A 22617-nucleotide genomic window follows, 5' to 3' on the forward strand; every position below is an offset into this window, starting at 1 on the left:
TAGCTATGAATTATTATATATTATTGATTTTAAGGGACTGCAGTAATTGTATAAACTGACAAATGAATCAGAATTTAGGCAGACTTAATTTTTTAATGACTAGAGTGTCTTTTGTGTCACTTTCTCTTCTACGAGATGCTTTTTTTCTATAGCATTTTGTTGGCATTTCACATATCTATCCAAAGCACTTTTCAACAAGTCTCAACTGTCTCTATTTTGGAGGAACATTGCTATTTTCAAGCTTGATTTATCCTTGTAAAAGATACCCCTATTTTTGGAGGTATGTCCCTGTTTTCAGGATAGATTTACCCCTTCACATAATTTTCTGAATCCTCCTCATCATGTGTGATTTTTGAAGCTGTCTAGTACACAGAAAACAGCAGTACATGACCAACATACTAGTGGCAACAATAATTTAAAAGAGGACACACATCTTTTTTTCTGAAGCAAAAATAAATTCTCATGTGTGCTAGAAATTAGCAGTATTGTTCATTAAAGTCTACAGATTTTACAAGGCCTCTGATAACGTGATTATATTTCCTTCATTTTTGACACTAAGTGGTATCTCTCATTCCTACTGGAAGATGGAAGAATTATATGCTATTTGGTTTTCAAATGTTATGTTAAATAGATATCCAAGTTTTCATCTGGGTATTCCTACATTTTAAGGGCCTTTGTTCCTATTTTCAGTGTCTACAGGATGAGAGGTATGGCTTTAGTTTATGTGTTTTACATTTTTCTCAGTAGGAATGGATATACATAATGTTATCAATGTTTTTGACCCATAACTTCTTAAAGTATCTTTTCCAACATGGATTAATCTTTCTCAAGCGCCTTTAGTTATTTACCCTTCTTTCCATGTCATATCCTCAGGCTTTCCAAGTGACACTAACATCTCATTTATAATTTAACACTAAAAATGCACATATCTGTGACCTTATCAAATCCAAACTTAATAAAAGTTTTAATAAATGAGGAGAAGAAGTCTAAGATGTCATCTTTGCTGTGTTTATCAGAATCATTTGGTGTTAAGCAGCTATGAAAATCAAACCAGAAATAGATAAAAATTAAGGATCAACTGAATGTACCAAAAAACAAAATAAAAAATAAGGGAAACAGTCAGATGAGAAGGAAATATAGTGGCAAGTACAGAGGTCTATTGAAACAGACTCATGTTGACCAAGATTTGATGCAGAAATGGTAAAGAAGAGGTAAACTGAAATCAAAAGATGAAACGTTAATAACGGCAGCCCAGGATAATGAACTAAATAGACATTAGTTTATAAAGTCCATTGGACATGTAGGAAAAACAGACAAATACAGGTTCGGTGAAAAAGAACTGGAAAAAGTGGCTTATCTTGTTAAAGCATGTGATACCCTCATGGCAGTGGACCTGTACACTGGAAGGCACAATAATGTGACAAAACTGTTGCACTCGGGATTATAAAGACAACATAACAATATAGAAGTAACTGAGAAGCACTGGAAACATGAACCATAAACCATTGTAGATAATGATGAAGTGTACACTGCATGGGGTCTCCCAACAGTTCAAAAGTAGATGCAAGAAACAAGATATAGTAGCCCATGAAAAAAGGCAAAAGTAGCATTGATCACTGAAATTGCTACACCTAGTTATTAAAGTGTCTTACGTATAGAGAGACACAAAGTCATAAAGTATCAGGATTTCCATGCAGATGTGAGAGCATAAATATATGCTACCAATACATGTAACTCCATATGAATTACAGAAGGAGGAATTCAGGGCAATTGCAGGTTCTGAGAAAAGCACTCTTGGCTAACATCAGAGACTGAAACTATATTAATTTCATGAACTCTAATCACATCTTGACAGGAAATGGGGTCCATTTCCATCATGACATTCAAATTCCAAAACTCTTACAGAAATAAAACCAACGCATACCATGTGGGCATGCTAGCAAAAGAATGTAAAGACTCACTTTCCTTAATGGTCCAGCTCCCTGGATTCCTTACTAGATGGGTTAACTGTGGCACTCTGCAAAGTGGGAGCCCTCTTTAGGGCTGCTGCTGCTACTACTATGATATATGCAACATTTGGACTTTTACATCAACAGTCAGAGTCCTTTGGGCTTCAGAATATCTTGTCATGTTTGTGAGGTATTGGAGTCACCACATCCAGTTCTTTCCAGGTCTCTGTGGCAATGCAAACCCTCATGTTATCCACAGGATGCACCACCCAGCAGAGGAAGGACATGACTGGAAGGTGAAAGTCTACTGCAGGGTCTTGGCCAAGCTGTTCATGGTGTTCATATGTCAGACACCTTTTTTCTATTAAAAGATCTTTTTGAACTTGGTTCTTCAAGGGATGACACATGATAGTCAAACATGGTGAATAAGTCTTGAAGATGAAGCACATAGACCTTGACAGTGAAAGTGTCAGCATTAAATGAAAGGCTGACACCTCATCTCTAAACCCAGCCACTGAAGGGCCGACTGTCACTGAACATAATGATATCAAAATCATTGATGTAATAGATGGAGCTGACTTAAAGGATGCCAGTTGAGTTGGTGACGTAGCCTGCAATTAACTAAGAAGTCTCAGTCTAATTGTCACTGGAACTAATTTTCATGGCTTGGCTCAGAAGGGAAATGAAGCAGAAGGGTCCATGTACCAAATAGGCAAACTGAAACCAAAAGATGAAAGGTTAATAATGGCAGCCCAGGGCAATGTGATGAGCAGTGAACTAGAGCTAGAGAAGCAGGGGCATGAAGTCTGATGCCAAGAAAGTGAAATTTGTAAATGGGTAATGGATACTTAATACGGAAGTCCTATCAGTAAAAGAGGATGAACCAAGGGCTTGCATCATGGAGCTTGAGAGCTCATTATAGTCAATATCAATCACAAAACAATGGAAAGAAATCGATCTGGCAGAAAGGAGATCTGGAAGTTGGTTAGCCCTGAGAGCTACCTTAGCTAACAAGGAAAAGCTTTCTCATGGGGTCAGAGGGTGGGAGTTGTTGAAAACATTCACAGAAATCTTCAAAACATTAAAATCTACCAAAAATTTTCTTTCCACTCTATATGGAATCAAGAAAGGAATGGGGAGAAGAAAATTATTTTGAATGTTCTTTACATTTGAAGGGCATAATATTGCCTGCTATACTAAATTTCATGAGATTTAGAAGAAAAATGTAGCTCAGAAGTGTCAGAAGCCTTGGGCAAACCTTTTGTGAAAAAATATTATTCCGATCAATTAAGTCATGTTTATTAAAATATACATAATTTGGGAAGTCCTCCTCTAAGTGAATGACACATAAACAGACCACAACCTTAGCATGGCCTTCATGTAGGGAAATTTTGTACCCACAGGGCACACAGCTTTTTCCATTCTTAGTAGGTCAGTCAATGAGTAGAATAGAAAAGCCAAAAAATAAAGTCAGAAACACACACACGCACATACACACACACACACACACACACACGCGCGCGCACACACACACACACACACACACACACACACACACACACACACACACACACACACACACACACACACACACACACACACACACACACACACACAAAAAATAAAGTCTGAAAAAACACACAGACACACACACACACACACACACACACACACACACACACACACACACACACACACACACACACACACACACACACACACACACACACACACTCACATTGATGTGAGTTACAGGTAACTAATAGTGGGGTAGAAAGATAACTGTGGGTATTATCCTAAGTCTCTGTAGTATTTATATCTACTAGATTGTTTGACATGGTTGAACAAAGTAAGTAAAAAAAATAAAAATAAAATAAAAGCATTTCAAACTGTAGTTGCTAGCTGGAATAAAACACAGCCTGACATATAATAACAGAATAAGGAGTCTGTATCATTTTTGTGGCATGTCTTGCAAAACTGGCTAGTGTAATACAATGCTTGTAGTGAAATCTTTTCTCTAGAGAGGCCTATCTGTTTTCATTGTGGCAGAAAGAATCAGTCTAGTTTGATCTAGCTAAAAGCATTTATGCAACACTGTTATTTTTGATTGGATAATTGAGCTGATTTCTGATTCTCTGCCTTTAATAGCCAGTGTTTTAAACCAGTTGTACTTATTTGCTCAAGTTGTTCAAAGCTGCAGTGCTCTGCTGTGATATTTGGAAAAAATAAGTGCTTATTTTCAACTGTTTCTGCACTTCTGTTTTACTGTATATCCATGTAATCTGTGCAACTGTTTTTTGTCCCACCCACCCGCTCAGCTGTTGTAGTGGTCTTAAATCTTGGTGGCAGGACCGGCCTTTGGTCAACTGGTGCCCAAGGCAAATGGTCTCAGAGCCCCCCGCCCAACATCACCCTGTGCCCTCATCCTGGTCTACCTACACCATTCAGATTATTGAAAAAGCACCTCTGCTACAGCGGTGCCCTAGGCGGCTGCCTAGTTGGCCTATGCCTAAGGCCAGCTATGCTTGGTGGCTTTGAGTTGCTCACCTCTTGTTTAAAGCTGATACTAACCACTCTCCCCAGTCACATTACATCAGCTCATTCTACTGTTTATAGTGAGAACTTATTAAAAGGCCCACCCCTTTAGCTTCTGAACCTTGAATTATCTCATTATCTTCTGTCTCCTCACTTTCTACTAAAAAAAAAAAAAAAAAAACCTACCTCTTTCTACTTCATTTTGCTGCTTGTGCTTAGGAGTTCAAATTAGTTTGTCATATTTATTACTGCTTGTTGGTAGTCTCAATAAATTGATGAAAGTATTCTACTGAATCGCTGCTTTATTTGTGCTGTTTGTTACTGCTGTGATTTGTGAGCTACTGTTTCAAAGCAAGCTACTGATTAACTATATTTCATTGCTATCTACTGCAATTCATTACTGTTTAACTGCATTTTACTGCATTTCATTGCTGTTTAACTGTATTTTTTCCTACTGCAAGTTCTATTCTTTTGACTATAAGTGATTAACCTGTGCTTCATTGTGAGTTTTTTCTGAGTTCTTAACCTTAAAATTGAGTAGCATAGTCTAGATACAGGTCTGCTGCATCCAGAGCTTCAGCTGCAGGGTTTTTAACCCTTTTTGAGGTATTCCAGCTACAAGTTTTCCCTTAGTAGCACATATCATCTAGTAGTACTACTCATAGACCTTCCTCCCTTTACCCTCTTAGCTCTTTCAGTTTCTAACAAATATGGATGGACAATTTCCTGCATTTTCTCCTGCCAGTCTGGTCAATATAGGCATCCTGAGACAGTGTAGCAACTGCCTCATGTACACGTACAACCCTCTACTACTATCACCTAGGAACACAATTTGTGAGAGATTTAATTACATCAAGCACCTAGTGTCATCGCTCTCTTCCCCACAACCAGTATATCTGGCACTGAGAATGTTGGCAACATAAACAACACACCACAAACACCACCCACACCTACATAACACAATCCCACATATGCGGAGACCCTCAACAAAAGCATACCCAAATAAAAAGACCTCCGAAGCATAAATGCACACAAACTCCACTGCTCACCACACCACACACCACACATAGTCCACACACCTGCATCTCACAGCCACTAATGCCTAAGCATAAACCCAATATATTAGTCATTGGAGACTCCATTGTGAGACACACAGATGTGCTCTTCACCAGGATGGATAAGGAGAAAGTCATGGTTAGCTGTTTGTAGAGTGCCAAAATCCTCCATATCACCAATGCACCCAAGTCTCTCAACAGATACTGTTATGACTCAGTAATAGTCCATGTTGGAGTGAATGTCTTGAGACATACCTCTGTGAAATATATGAAGAGAGACATGATCAAGCTCGCAAAGTATGTGTCCCAGGCAGATATGCCCTTAGCCTTAAGCAGCATTCTAACATCACCCAGAATGATGCCTCAGTACAAACAGAAAATGATTGACTTTAACAACTGGCTTAGTTTCTGGTGTCATTCGAATGGGTTCCAGTACCTGACAGCCTGGGATAACATGACTGACAAACTACAATGCTTTGCCAGAGATGGCCTGCATCTGACTCCCTTGGGCTTCAGACTCCTGGAAAAGGCTCTTGCCTCGTCATAGTGCCTTTTTTAGGCAATGCCACGAGGTCAAAACTACTACATGAAAATTTCATCAGAAAGTGAATTAAAGGTCATGCTGTAAACGCTAGGAGCCTAAACATGAAACTGCACTAATTGCAAGCATTCTTAATGCTGGAAGAAGCTGACATTTGTGCAGTCACAGAAACCTGGTTCAAAGCTGCAGAGAGCACCCCAGCTATACTAGGTTACTCATCCTATCATTCATTCAGATCCCAAGATGGGCAGCAAAACAAAAGGAGGTGAAGTTTCAATATATATAAAAGACATACACACCTCTAGGATGGTCATAGAGTATGATGCACAGGAACTACTCCAGGTGCAGTTAAAAACTGACAAGACCCCTATTCAAATCATAGCTACCTACAGGCCACCAACTCTGACTCTCAAGATGCCCACTCCACCTATCTGGACCTCTTCAAATCTATCAAAATTCAACCCCTTACCCTGATCCTGGACGACATTAACTATCCAGCCATAGACTGATAAAATACTCATGCCAAAACACAAATGCCCAGAGATTCCTTTATTTTGTCAATGCAAATGCCTTGGACCAGTTGTTTGACACCCCCACAAGAGGTGAAAATATCTTGGCCTTGGTATTAACTAACATGAGTAACCACTGCAGCATCCGTACAGTGCATCATCCCTGGTAATATCCGACCACAAAGCAGTCACTTTCGAAGTCACTATCTCCTCAGCCCCCAGCCCCCCCCCCCCCCCAGCTAGGGTCAAACAAAAAAACTTCTCCAAAGCTGATTAGAACCTTCTGAGGGAAGGTATAAACAGCTTCACAGCCCCCACCCCCTCCACAGAAACTGGCACATATGTCCAAACTTTCACCAAAGTACTAGATGAGCATTTATATAGTTGCATGGAATCAGGAACACCTGACAAGATGAAATCCTCCTCCTCAAGGAAGAGTAAACCTGTCTGGTGGACATCTACAATAAATAAACTCTATAATAAAAGGAAAAAAATGCTGTCCAGGACCAAGAAGGAGCAGGTGTCTAATTAGAAACAATTTCTCCTTAGCCTGAACAAGCAAATAAGAGCACAAGTGAAATCCACCAAAGCAAACTTTGAGTCCAAACTGGCCACATCTACTAAAGACAATCATAAGGCTTTCTTCACATATGTCTGCAATCTCAAGGGAACCACCCAGATCTGCTCAGAACTGGTGGTCAAAGACACAAGATACACAAACCCGGTAGATATAGCCAACCTGCTGGCAGAGGTTCAGTGAAAACTTCACTCATCTGCCCCCCCCCCATCAGTAAAACAGGACATCCCCTGTATCTGCCCCCTCCCCTTATCTCTAGGGAGCAAGTCATCACTGCCCTCTCAAAGGCAAAAAATACAACCTCCATGTGGCCCGATAACATCCCAGGCTGCATCCTACATGAACTCAGGCAGGAACATTAGCATCATTAGGCACCTATTCAACCAAAGCCTGAGTACCAGCTTCATCTCAGCCTAGTGGGGGACAGCTACTGTCATCCCTTTGCACAAAGGTGGTATGTCCACCAATCCAGGAAATTATAGACCCATCAGCCTAACTAGCCTGATCTGCAAGGCCATGGAGCAGATTTTTATGGACCTCATTAACAAGGACATTGGCAGCCTCCAGACACTTAATCCAACACAGTTTGATTTTTGTCAAGGGGAGGTCATGCCTGTTAAATTTGGTCAACTTCTTTGAGATAGTCCCCAAGGCCATAGACAAAGGGAAGATGGTGCACTCTGCCTACCTTGACCTGGCCAAGGCTTTGATACTATTCCTCACTCGGGTATAATAGATAAACTCTCTAAACTAGGCATCAGTCCATATGTTATCAGATGGGTATCAAACTGGCTATCTATAGATCCTATTAAAGATGTTTAAACACCTATTTCTGAGACAGACATAATGGCCATCCATGACATGGCTGTACCATGTCAAAGAGCACATAATGTTTCCTCCTAACCACCTCCAGGAAAAGTAAAAAAAAAAGTATGAAATGCATGAAGTAGCCAGTCTGTCTATTGTGGTCATTATAGACTACCTATGTTACCATCTATGCCCTGCATGTATTTCATGGGATGGTATGCATCATCTGGATGCCCCAGCAATGTCCAGCTAATATGAAGCATAACTTGCATTATACTTAGTGTCTGCATTAAACATCTGAGTTTTGTGCTTGATGTACAGATGTGACAAATGAGCAAATTTTGCAAACTTTTACATAGGGATACAATAAACCTAAGTACTAGAAGATAAACCCTCATCCCGGCAAAGAACCACAGTGTATACTTTAAAGTGTGCAAAATATGATGTATGACAGACAGCCCCACATATGATAAATATACACATCCAAAATACATCAGTGTATGCAAAATACATAAAACACAAGTGCACAGGCAAACAGACCCTAAGCACTCACCAGTTGGATAGGCAGTGCAGTTTGGTTCATCAAACATACTGTATACAGATGCAGATGTTTACTTGTACCTTTTGAGTAAATAACAATATATTCCTTTCAACTGTGGAGATGAGAGTTTCATGTATATTATACATTAACATCTCATTAGTTTTCTAAAGTGCACATGTTGATGGGACATACCAATCAGTGTGCTAGCTTGCATAACACGGCTTGGCATATAATGGCCCTTAAGGGCAGTTAGCCTAGTATTAATTTCCAAGCCTATAGACCTATAAGAATAAGTCTGTCTGGCTGGCTATAGGCAGAGGGGAAAAAAGCTACAGCCATCATGTTATCTGCTCTGCTAAGTGATAAAACATCTCTCAGTTGAAATGTCAGCACTGGAAATTCTGATTGCCAGATAAGACAGAAACCCAAGGGAGAATGAATCTTGAAAATCATTCTTCTCCTTAAAATTTCTTTTTGCAGGGGGGACAAGACCCCCCCCACACACACACACACACCCACCCATCAAACTTATATATACCAACTCCAAGGTTGCCATACCTCAGAGAAAAAGGTATATTCTGAGAAAAGGCATGTCGGACTTAGTATATGTTAAGTCTGATCTTGCAGCCATTCAGTCTCTGGGTTTTGGGATTCTAGTGGGTCCTGATATTTCAAAAGGATACAAAGAAATTAAATATCAGTATCAAAAGGGGTGAAAGAAAACCCCATCCACCACAAAAGCCAAAGCACAGAAATATATATATATATATATATATATATATATATGTATATAGACAGATATAGACGGATTCCTATCAGTTCAGTGAAAAATCAGTTTTTCGAACAGCATTTTCAGTGCAATAGCATTGAACATTCCATTTGTCAAACTGTTCATACTGAGATCACGGTACAGTGAGGATTGGGAAATTTGCCCTTTCCCCCACTGTAGTGCGATCTTGGAGTTGGTATATATAATTAGAAGGGAGCATGGGGGGTGTAGCCCCCTACATGAGGGAAATTTAATAAATGACATTTCAGATGAAATGCCATTTGTTGAATTGACTGTTCGATGAAGTGATATAGACCAAATACAGATATATAGATACAACTACAGATATAGGTGTATATATATATATATATATATATATATATATATATATATATATATATATATATATATGTGTCTGTGTTTTTTAAATGCTTTAAACTCTCCCGAGACTTCAGAAGTCCGCAAGTGTCGTTACATAAAGTATAGAATGCATGAGCACTTTGAGCCCTTAAGGAAAAAAAGTGATGCAAACTCCATTCACCACAGTGCCTTGTGCAATCATCCAGGCATACATGTCCTGTGCATGTGGAGTACATTAGAAGGCCATCCAATTCCACAGCGGATATTGAAATGAGACAATTTAAGAAAGAAGTCAACAGACACAATGTCATTATTTAAAAAGATAAGCACTTTTTCCGTAATGGTGTTGTATAATTGAAGCAATCCATCTCTCAGTGTGGGTAGTGCTGGTTAACACATGAATAGTTTTTTTGTTTGGTCACTTGGGTTTCACTCATGATCAAGCCGCACTAGCCATGGCCAGTATCACCCACACCTAAATGCTGGTTACTGCGAAACTCCATCACAACAGCGCCTGAGTACTAATGTATATATATATATATATATATATATATATATATATATATATATATATATATATATATATATATATATATATATATATATATATATATATATTTTTTTTTTTTCTTTTTCATTGCAGTCTTTCTGTCCTCAGACAGAGTGGCTTACCTGTAAAATCACACACAGAGATTAAGTGGACAATAATATAACATTACGAGTAGAAACAATTACATCTTTGTGCTTCTTCATCCCACAAGGACCATGCATGTCATATGTACATTGTATCGTGTTGAAGAGCAAACTTTAAACCTTGTGCTTCTCTTTTAAACCTACTTATACCCACTGATGTGGGGGCAAGCCTCCCATACTCCCTGGCATTATATATTCTAACTTCAAGATCTCCATACCTCAGAGGAAAAGGAATATTTTGAATAATGGCAATCTCACACTTAAAACAGAAGCAAGATATGGTGCTCACTGACTGTAAAATACAATATGGCAGGCATTAATTAATATCAAATGCAGCAGAAATAAGAAATGGAGGTCTCATGCATACACACACACACACACACACACACACACACACACACACACACACACACACACACACACACATGCACACACACATGCACACACACACACACACACACGCACACACACAAACAAACACGCACACACGCACATACACACACAGACACACATGCACTCACACACACACATAGACACACATACACTCACACACACACACAGAGACACACATACACTCTCACACACACACACACACACACACACACACACACACACACACACACACACACACACACACACACACACACAAGCACAGTCTTGTGAACTGTACTTCAAACCACCACAGAGCCACAAAAATATATCTGCCAACAATAGTGCTAAAAACAAGCAGTCATCCAGAGGAATTAACCTGGCACATCCTGGCATGTGTGATGCCATGGGTTAAAGAAATCTCATAAAGCAGCAGTGTTGGAAGTACACAGTATAGCAACTGACAGGTCTACATCTCAGGGAGGGCCACAAAGTACTGCAAGCTTCACTGATGATGAGTCCTTCCTAGTACCCCTGCATAACAAGATTACAGCGTAGGTATTATAATAGTTAGAGTGGGCTCATGTTTTGTAATGGTTCAAACTTTGTGTCTCAGGGAAGTTGGTAGTCATAACATATAGTCTATATAGCATTTCTGCACAAGAGACTCTATAAAGCACAGAATAACCACTGTATACATTGCCCTTTGGTACATCTGGTGTTCAGACTCAGAAGACAGTTAACACAGGTTTCTGCATACTGTTTATCTGAACATTTCCCTTAGCAGTTGCATGCACACCATGGGCATTACAAGTTGCAGCAGTGATTCTTATCAGCTTGTTAACTCGTGTGTTGTATATTAATAGGGAAGAACACTGTTATGGTGACAGGTGAAAGGCTAGAACAGCGCATGAGGCTGAGGACTGTAGCAATGCAAGATCTGCTGATGATGCTGGCATCCATCTTGAGTCACAGTCTCACGACACAGTGGTGCTGTCTGTCTCCCTCCTGGGTGGTCCTATATCCATTGCCTGAGTGACAATGTGGACTCAACTGCACCTGCTCTATGGGATGAACAACATACAAGCTTGCCATTCCTATCAACAAGGGGCTATACTGTGACCACAAGCATTGTCACTACTACCTTTTGGACTGCAATGGCAGACCAATGCATTTTCCTCAGATATGTATATCGGTACTTATAACCATAAGGGCTGTACATGATCATGGGCGTGTTCATTGCTCAGGTTGACACACTAGGAGGCTAGGATGGGAACCCAGTCCACACCTGCAGCAATGGGGTCATCACAGTCACCCAATCCACACTGGAGGTAGTCCCACTGAAGAGCCAAAACAGGTAGGGCACGTCATCAGCAATTCACCTTCAGATGACGTTACATCAGCTTCACCACATCAGTGTCCAAGGGGCCTGAAGTCTTGCTGCATCTGTCCATTATAATGAATGCAATGTAGAGGAAAACATGCCTAATGCTTATCTCGACCCTCCCAATGACATCCATGTCCACCTCCATTGATCAGTAATCCCACTGTACCTACATTCTGTAAACAGCCAAGTGTCTTTGTTTCCTCATGTACCTGTACAAATGATGATGGATGTTACATGTGCCACATGGAGATGCCTTATGGATATTGTGACTCAACCATGCACTGCAGATAATAGCCTTTAAATAACACTACATCTATCATTTTCATATAATTATAGGATCATATGTGACTAGGCTTATGGCCCTAGAGCCTTTTTAAGCCTAGCCATTCATGCTCCAATTTTCTCAATTATTATTCCTACTGACTAGAGTGGCTTTGGTGCATGCCTGTTCCTTAGGGCATCTAGGAACTGCCCCTGTCCATAATGGCAACAGCTGACATGCCAGAGGTGACTTCATTATTTCCCGGTTTTGTTTTGTTTGACACCAAACTGTTATTGTGTATTTTGCCAGAGCCCAAATAGGTAAACTAAATGTTGCTGCTTAACCTGTGTTGCTGCATATTGTAGATGGTGCTAATGTGGGACTGGTATGAGTGCTGACTGACATCTGTCAGCCTCAGTGTCATGATTATTGAAACTGCAACAAGGCATGCTGTCATACATCTCTTGGGTGCAGACTCTTCTAGCTGATGTGTCTACTTCCTCATAATTTTATTGTGTATTGTGTAATATACAACAAAGGTGTGTAAGGCTATGTCTTGGGCATGCTTCAGACAGCCAGATGTGTATAAGTAACAGAACCAGGCTTTATGTAGACCAAACACTTGTTCCACTATATTCCTGCTTTGTGTATGAGTGGTGGTATATTGGTGGTCTGTTTTGTGGGCTCTGGGGTTTTGTATGGGTGTTAGCATCCAGACCTCAAGCACATATCCTGTATCACCGGCAACACAGTTTGTACATATGGAGACGGTGTGAGACTTGTACATATAGTTTGTCTCTTGAGATGTTGGTGTACTAGAATTCCTGCATTTATCTACTATTCACCTCTGTGTTATATACAAGTGTATGAAGAAGTGCTATAAATGACTGGTATGCCATACATAGAAACCTTGGGTAATGTTGCAGTCCTGTGTAGACATACCTGAACGAATGAAAGAATGGGTGTGGTACTGCGTGATGTCTGTTTTACCACAGGTCTGTAATCTATTGCTTTCTGCATTTTGATAAAATGGGTAGTATCATAAATGTCCTGCATGGTTGTAGTACTTTCCCTTGTCATTTTTTTAAAGTTTTTTTTTCTCCCCTTCTTTATGTTTTGACAGGTGTCCCAGTGCTTCACTTCCTTCTCTGGGTCTACCAGCACTTAAACAACCCCGGTTAATGCCTGAATTTGAGCACGAGTTATTACGGATCTTAAGGATGTTCTGGTGGTTGTTGCTGTCCCACTTCAAGCTGGGGGAGGTTCTTATTTTATGACCTACCCCTGTTTCAACCTTCCATCCCCCCTTTTAGAACCCATGGTTGCAACCAGTCATTCAATAGAGATCTGCGGCATATTGCCTCAACCTCTGTGGCAGCTCAGCAATGTCTCCACCCTTTCCCCCTCTGATGTCCCCACTCTGGGCTAGGAATCAAGGAGCCTGATCCTCACCACTGGCACTTGAAAGGGATGTTCACTTGGAAAAAAAAGGGATACACCCAGTATTTCCAGATACAGCTCTGCATCAGGCACAATTTCCCTTAAGAGCACACAGGGAACACACTCAGTCTAGGGTCTGGGTTTCCCTATCTGACTCCCTCCCCAGTAAGACTCCCCACTGACACAGCTGTAGTAGGGTTGAGTCCTCAGTTGAGGGTCCAGGTAAGTCCTCAGCACACTCTCTGTAAAACCAGTGCTTCCTGACCCTGCTCCAAGTAGCTGACAGACACACACACACACACACACACACACACACACACACACACACACACACACACACACACACGCCTGAGAAAGGCTGGCACAGATTTACAAGCTATGTCACCTTCTGCCCAGACTATAACGTAGTTACACTGCCACTAGATGCCCCAAAGCCAGCTGGTCTAAGGTTCTTGCAAGGGTACCCAATTATACTGAATGAAATTAATATTAATGTAAATGGTAATGTTGACCAAACGGCCAGGCTTTCAAGAATGGCCACAATGTCACCAATAGATATAAGTACTTTCAAAGGTTAAATATTCTCTAAAGGACTGGCCACAATGAAATGGTTAAATATATTTAATAATAAATAATAAAAGAACACGAAAATACTAAATATCTATTTACAATAAACACTAGAGTATCAGCCACAGGAAATATTAAAAATAACACAGGTTCACACAGTTAGAGAAAACCAAAACTTAACTAATCTGACTATATTTTCCTGACTGGTCTAAAAGAATTATTATTCCCTGATTACTTACTACACCAAGGCAAGATGAAGTCAGTGAAAGATCCTTTTTTGTCAGGTTCCAAAACAGAGTGCTCTGAGACTTCAGTCTCAGCTAGTATTAAAACATTATTTTAGTGCTGAATTACAGAATGACATCACATACATCTGGTCATCTGACTACTGGTTCCCAAGCAACCGTACCTCCTCCTTGGCTAGACGTTTTCAGGATTTATCGCATATGTGTCAATAATACACACAGAGCCTTGCTAAGATCTGCTGCAGCTCCTGGAAGTCATAAAACAATTTCAAACGTCCAAAGAGGAGTAATTAGCTCACCCCGATGACAATGAAGGAAGCTTTGTACTGCCGACTTTTTGTCTCTGGCTGCACTGAAAACTGTAAGGTAAATCTTTATGACCTAAATTAAGTAATTTAACTTCTTACCATTTGCCCAAGTCAGGTGGATTATGATTAAACTCTTCTCTTCCAGTATTCTCTGTTACAATATATACATTTCCACAGTTACAATAATACATGTACATTTCTTCCTCTGTTGAGCAGGACACACTGCTAATATATTTTTAACACAAGCAACTTTACAAATACATTTTCAACATAAGCATCTGTACAAATCAGTTTGATATTCAAATGACATATAATTCTTTTCTGAATTCCAGCTAGCTGTGCTGACATATGTTACAGATTCACTGCCCTACTTCTCCTGGCATAGCTGGCAATACCTCATATTGTCATACCCCCATTCTCAGCTTCTACCAGGGATGATCACAGGGATGCCCACAGGACCTCCCACTGGATAATAAAGCCCACCTTTCCCTGCCACTCTGTCAGTTGCCAAACACACTAATCAAACCCAGATCAATTGGAATATAATCAAGGCTTTATCCCCATATGCCACTGTAGTGGCTCTCCACCGCCATGTTGGGGAAACATGTTTATCCACAGAATTGCCCTTCCTGTTGATGAAACGTTTCTGGAAACTGTGAAGAAACTTTTTTTGCCACAGGTATACAATCTATTGCTACCAGCACTTTGAGGAGGCAGACAATATCACAGAAGCCATGCCTGGTAGTGGCTTTTTCCCACAACATGTGGGTAAAGAGCTGTTAATTCCCATGAGCCAGAAGTTTGTAGGGCTTTACAATGAGTATTCTGTGGGTTAATACTTTTGAAAACTCCAGTGTGTACTCTGTCTGTTTCAGGTAGATCTTTGTGGAATGATCTACACATACCTTGGTATTCACTGGTATAGGAAGGTAACACATTCCTTCATATAAAATTTATGAGTCATACAGATCAACCAAGACCTGTGTAATGCCTTAGTCTTCATGAAAATACGTCCTGGAGTTGTGAGCCCATGTGTGATGATAGCATGTGTCTATACTGTTCTTTTATCCACCAAATAGCACAGTGTCTCAACTCCAGGTTGCTAGTAGTGGCCATGCTGAACTAAAGCCCTTTTGCTCCCAGTGACTTTTACCAAATGCAACTCTAAAGGTTTTGGTGTATTTTGTCTTTATACTCATTTGACAGCACAACTGATTGGGGGACTTTGTACCAGATGATAATAAATCACATCCTGCTTTCAGTAATCATTTGCATCTCATTTAGGTCTCATTAGACTGCCCATCTTTATTTTCATGTAATTATATTTTCCTTTGTATGCCATCCCTTCCTTCCTGTATCCCCCACTGTCATGTAGAGCTACTGAGTTATGAGATGTACAATGTTGCTGCACATTCTCATTTTCAGCACAAGACCATGCTATGTAGTATGCAGGGTCACTGTGAGTACTTTCTCTAGTTCTTTATTTACTCACATACTCACACACACACACACACACACACACACACACACACACACACACACACACACACACACACACACACACACACATACATTTGCTTATTTATTTTTATTACATACAGACACACTTGCACAAACATGAACACACACACACACACACATACATAAATACACATACATTTGCTTATTTATTTTTATTACATACAGACACACTTGCACAAACATGAACACACACACACACACACACACACACACACACACACACACACACACACACACACACACACACACACACACACACACACACACACACGAACACAGCTTGTGTTAGCTTTTAGCTTGCAGTAACAGCAGGAAAGGATGAGAGTTATATGAGGGATAGGACATTGGTGCAGTGGCGTCCTTGTCAGCTCACAGCAAGAGGATCTCTGGTTCTGTTCTCATTGGGGTGCCTTCTATGTGGAGTCTGCATGCCCCCCCCTACATTCATGTGGGTTTTCTCTGGGTATTCCAGTTCCTCCCACATTACAAAGACATGTGTCTGGAGCATTTCACCCTGGGCCTCTGCTGAAAATTGGCTTTGTTCCAAGTCAGACTTTCCTGGTAAACAAATGTTAAAAAATAAATGAGATGACATTTTCTGCTTATTTTGCTCTATCAGTCTTACAGAGAGCATTAAGTATCCTGATAAAATAAAGTAACCCCCACTCACGGAGTGCCAACTTCTCTAAGGAGCAGATAGTATAAATGTGCTAAGCATTATTGTTGCTATTAAAACTGGATCCTAATCATAGTCAGTACCAGACACTGTTTAGGGATTGTACAACTGACTCAGGTAGCTACAGATCTGTAAGTCTTTTAAGTTTCATCTGCAAAGCAATGAAATGTATTATAGGTGACCTCATAAAGTATGAAAAATCTTAATAGGCTCCACCTCCAGCAATTTGGTATTGTGAAATGGTAAACTTCTTCATAAAGGTTATGGAAGCTGTAGTTGGTAGCTATGATGTGCACCTGGCATATCTTTATCTGGCCAGGTGCTTCAGTACTACTTCCACTGCTGGCATCATAAGTGCTAAAATTGACCCATATATGATAAGATGGATAACAAACTAACTATAAGCTGGATAACAAACTGACTAAAAGACAGAAAACACACAAAGTGCAAGTGAAGAGACTCTACAGACTGGGAAACATGTGCTACCTCCAACTTGCTGGCACAATGTTTCCTTGACTATTAACACAAATACCCTTGATCAGATAGTGCACAATATAGCCAGAGTTCAAACATACTGGACCTAGTACTTACCAATATGGGAGAGCACTGCACAGCCCCCCCCCCCCGCCGTCTCACATTATTGATGAAGTCGGGACACAAAGATGTCTTCTTCAAAATAAAAATCAACATGGAAAACCCAGAAAAACCTCTAACAGTTAGGAATTATTCTAAAGTAAACTGTGTCCTATTAAGTGATAGTTTGTCAAAATCCAGTGCCCCTCTGATCTCCAAGTTCACAGCAACCTATGCAGAATTCTTCAAAGATACCCTGTACAGTCATGTAAATGGCTATACAGAGGTTGCTTTACCCACCAGAAGTAAGCCCAAAAATACCGCCCCCCCCCAAAAAAAAAATAAATAAATAAACACACTGGTGGAATCCTTACCTTAATAAGGTATACAACAAAAGGGAAAAAAGTCATGGCCAAAATCAGAAAGAGCAACTCTCATAATGACAAGACCTCATTAATTTAACTAATCAGGAAGCTAAGAGGAGAAACTAAATGCAACAAGGCCAATTAGAGTTTGAAAAAGCCTCTCAGACTAAAAACAACCACAAGGACTTATAGAGCTATGTCTGAAACCTAAACAGTAACACGCAGCAGTGTGGTGAACAGATGGTAAATGGTACCACCTTCTCTTAGGAGAGTGACATTGTGATTCTGCTGATTAACAAATTCATCTCTAACTTCACACCACAGTCTCACCCTGCCTCCCTCCATGAAATTCCTACCAGCATAACCAGCCCGACTATTAGCATAGAGCAGGCCATGGTGGCATTCGCTAAGGCCAAAAACACAACTTTGGTGGGCCCAGACAATATCCCAGGTTGCTTTCTAAACAGCTTAAAATATGACCTATCAGGACCACTTGAGTCACTTTTCAACTACAGTGTCAAAACAGGCTACATACCATGCGAATGGAGGATTGCAATGGTCATCCATCTTCACAAAGATGGACCATAAACCAAACCTGGAAACTACAGACCCATTAGTCTGACTAGTGTTCATAGGTTCATAGATTAGTGCTAGACTAACTGCCCTTGCAAGCCATTTTAAGCCTAGCCAATTATCCCTTGTGAGACTCAAACCCTGCACCTTGTGTTTGCAAGGCAAACACCTTAACCATTAGGCCACCCTCCCAACCCTAATACTCAAAACCATGGAATAAATTGTCATGGAAATGATCAACAAAGACATTGGCAAACTACAGACACTGGATCTATCCCAGTTTATTTTTTTTCATAGGAAGGTCATGACAACTTAACCTGGTAGACTTCTTTGAGAGAGTCACCAAGGCAATGGATGAGATTTAGTCCTAAGATGTTTGATACAATATCCAACTCAGGTACAGTTGACAAACTCACTGTAAATCCCTATATAACTTACTAGATTGCCAGCTGGCTCACAAATAGCACCCAAGAAGTCAGGATTGGTGATGGTAACCAACAGAGTGCCTCAGAACTCATTGCTGGGCCTGCTCCACTTTGGCATCTACTTCTCAGACATCAAGGTTAATGTCAAGTGCCTCTGGCTCACCAAGTTTGCATATGACTGCAAATTGGGAGATATCATAGATTCCTCCATGACACTAACATCCTACAAAATGGTCTAACACAGACAAATGACTGGTGCCAAGGCCACAGATTAAAACTCAATGCCAGTAAGTGCATTGCAGTGTCTTTTGGGAAAAAAACCCACTCAGGCTAATTACTCCATCAATAAGATACCCCTACGAGTTGACCCAGTGTATGTAGACAGTAATCAATCCTTTGACCAACATGTAGCCAAGATAGTAAGAAAATCATTCTATGTCGCCATACTTATAAGTAAGCTTATGACATCCAGGTCCAAGGAAGCTATAGTACCACTTTACTCAGCCCTTATCAGACCTATCACTGTGTACAAGGCCCCTTTGGCATGTACCTGATCAAGCATATGCAACAGTTGGAGAATCCAGACATTAACTCATTGTCCCATAAATACTGCCTTAAAGTCCTTTCTTTGTACTCACTCTCTTACAGGTTAGTGATAGGTGATCTATGCCTGGCATATAAGACATCCTCAGATCCATCCCTAATGGACCTTTTACACATCTGCAAAATGAATAGCACCAGAATCACTAGATCCAAGGATTTAATCTTTGCTTGAGACATAAATAAAACATGCTGGTGAGACAGATATGTGTCTCAAGGGATCCCTATGCTCTTGAATAGACTCCCCATCCTTCTGAAGCAGAGTCCATCCCTAAATCTGTTCAAACATAACATTGACCATTGGATAGGAAATCAAAAATTCAACCCCGGTCTGGTTCCAATGCCTCTGATAGACAGAGCCCAACTTTAAGCATTCCCTAACATAATCCCTCAGTAAACCTTTTGCAACTCATACCTAACGTATCCATCCAAATAGATGCCCATGTTACATGGGGGCTCAACTGAGTTGAGTTGCATGGTTAGACTTATAAATACCTTAATCATTTACCTATTATATACGTATGAATCTACATTGCTTCCCTTTGGGATGTAGCTCAGTATACATATAAAACTATTAGAAAAAAAACCATAGGTTCTTAACCAAGAAAGTTCATAGGCTTAAGGTCCCAGAGCTACCAAGAGAAGCAAGAAGTTGTATCACTTTATTCAGTGGTTTATAGATTTTGACTGCCTTGTTTACCATGCTGTTACAGACCCAGTTGTCCTGGACCTCCTGTTTCTTTGCAGGTTCAATGCCTCCAATAATACTAAAATTGGGACCTAAATCTTCCACAACAGATAAATAAATAAAAAGGAAAGACAGATTTATATCATAGTACCTACCAAACTTCTGAAATAAACTTCTCCTACTTGGTACACAATGCAACTCACTATATTGCTTTAAACAGAAACTTAATATCTGGATGGAAAGTCATAATTTTACTCTAGGATTGACAGGTATGGCTGTCCTTTAGAAGGGCATGGCCTGATGAAGGGCACTGGCAAGGCAAAAATTGTCAGGGCACTCTCTGGCCATGGAATATGTATGACTTTATCAATCTATGAATCTATTACATTCATGAATGGCAGGAACTATTTCTAGTGACAATTGCAGCGCCTAAAATGATAACCAAAATATTTCAGCACTAGTATAAAGTTCTGTACACTATAAGAAAATAATATGTTTTAAAAACTTTATTTCATGTTCTTTTCTATGATTGCAAAAATAAATAAATAAATGAATGTATTACTAATTAGTTCAGCAGCAAAATGATTTTTTTTCAGGGGATTGCTTATAGGAAAAATAGATTTCAGTGAAGTTTACTAATTCTGTAAAACTTTTAATTTTCTGCCACATCATCTTTCTGCTTAAAGTGTATCTTTTCTACTTATTCAGTGTTATAATCGTCACGGCATTTCTAACACTTCATACTTTAGATGTATTCTTTTCTCTTAACTGTTTAGATTTTCACCTCATATTCTTGGTCTGTTCCTCATAAAATGTGTGTTTTTTCTGGATTTTTGTGGTAAATCGGTGAGGACTGAATTAGACTTCATATCCTTCAGAATATGCACAGTACTTCCGCGGTGGTGCAGCGGTAGCATGGTTGCCTCACAGCAAGAGGTTCTCCCGTTCAATTCTCGGCTTGGGTTAGGAGTGCCTTCTTTGTGAAGTCTGCATGTCCTCCCTGCAGTCGAGTGGGCGTTCAAAAGACATGCATTGAATGGGCATTCCTTCGTTGAAGGCTGGGCATCGGGCTGGCAACATGACACCATACAAACCAACTGCCAGTCATTAGTGGACCGGAGTTCGCTGTGGCAACCCCTAACTGGGAAAAGCCGAAAGACAAACAACAACATCCTTCAGAATATATACAGTAACACAAGACCTTTTATTCTAGCAATTTATAAGAGCAATATTTAAAATGTATCCCTATTTTCAGGGCTTTGTCCCCCCACATTATTTTTGTTTTTTTTTGTCCAGATTTTTTGTGCTAAGCATTTGAGAGCCATGGATGTATCTTACCATGTAAGGTGATATGGAGAGTTACAAATTTTACATTATTACTGAATGATAACAGTACTCCTTGTAATTCATCCATTAATACTGTCACACTACTGCTGTCTCTCTCACTGTAAATTACACATATTGTTGATGCCTGACTAAAGAAGAAAACAAAATTCCATCCTATACTTGTGGAAAATACATGTGCATTATTTTACTGTTCATATATTTCCCTATTCCTCTTAGATCTTCTTAAGAGTTAATAATTTCAGATGAACTACAGGTCTCTCAACAGTTATGGCCAAATTCTGTTATAAGAAGGATAAACAAACTGCTGCATTTTTATTAGGGTATCATATAACAAAATCCGTGCACATTATTAGCCTAGGTGAAACAGAAACAGTTATATGGAATATAGAGATGAAGAAGTCAGAATCAAATTATTCAAACTGCATAGAAAATCATCGGCAGATCTGATTAGATGGTCATTATTTCCTTGTATAGTGGTGTGAAAAATCTGAACTATAACCTTTCATGTCAATCATCTTGATATATCAGTCAGTTCGACATCTAGTGATGGGGCTATTTTATATCAATATCTATTTTTTAATTGCCAAAATATAGTGTCCAAAAACAGAAATAAAATGCAAACCTAATTATTGTAATAGCAACAGAGTATTGCCAAGCTTATGTTAATGTTTAAGTTAATTAATCTCTGGAGGCACTATAGTAAAAGGCAGAGTTCCCAGGGGTTATGCTAATATTCAGCTTCATTGACCCAGGGGGCATTTTTGCACTGTGCTGTGCCTCATGCCACATTATAGCCCCAGGGATTAATTAATTAGCATTTTAGTGTAATCCAAGATGATAGCTTATTGTTTAATTATTGTGCATCATTTCCTGAGAGCAGTTGACTCAGTTATGTAAAATATACTGTTAAGCAGTAAATATAGCAGAAACTTCCC

Source organism: Protopterus annectens, chromosome 3.part0 (assembly GCF_019279795.1).
Source record: "Protopterus annectens isolate FY-2018-M chromosome 3.part0, PAN1.0, whole genome shotgun sequence".
Classification (NCBI taxonomy): domain Eukaryota; kingdom Metazoa; phylum Chordata; order Ceratodontiformes; family Protopteridae; genus Protopterus; species Protopterus annectens.